The sequence below is a fragment of the Pteropus vampyrus genome, unplaced genomic scaffold (genome assembly GCF_000151845.1).
Source record: "Pteropus vampyrus isolate Shadow unplaced genomic scaffold, Pvam_2.0 Scaffold124, whole genome shotgun sequence".
Taxonomy (NCBI): domain Eukaryota; kingdom Metazoa; phylum Chordata; class Mammalia; order Chiroptera; family Pteropodidae; genus Pteropus; species Pteropus vampyrus.
The window spans coordinates 481,075-481,546 of NW_011888905.1; the positions used below are offsets into that span (position 1 = coordinate 481,075).

The 472-nt window shown below is 41.3% G+C and overlaps 1 pseudogene; it reads left to right on the forward strand.

Annotated features, from left to right (window-relative positions):
* LOC111743879 lies at nt 1-119 on the forward strand (annotated as a pseudogene).
* The last annotated feature ends 353 nt before the right edge of the window (nt 120-472 follow it).

Below are 472 nucleotides of genomic sequence, written 5' to 3' on the forward strand. Positions count from 1 at the left end.
GGCTACGGCCACGCCACCCTGAACACGCCCGATCCCGTCTCATCTCGGAAGCTAAGCAGGGTCGGGCCTGGTTAGTACTTGGATGGGAGACCACCTAGGAAGACTAGGTGCTGTAGGCGTAAAAAATTAAAAAAATAAGAGGTTGTAAGCTGACAAGGTCCTTGCAATCTGTGAGGTCAACCAAGGTTTCCCTCGCCTAAAACAGGAAAAAAAATTAATGCTGAATCTGGCACAAAGATCATATAAATGATCGATTTTTAAAAGTTTTAATGTGTAAATATTTTCAATGTAATTAATGCATGCTAGTGAGAATTAAGTATGCCCTGCGGTATATATTAAAATGGAAAGGGAGGGGCTAACCATCAAACTAGGCAAACAGATTTCTGGGCATTTGATCCCAGAAGCATGGGTTATCTCATTTTCAATGACAAACGATAGCACTGCAGTAAATGGCTACAATTTGCATAACAAA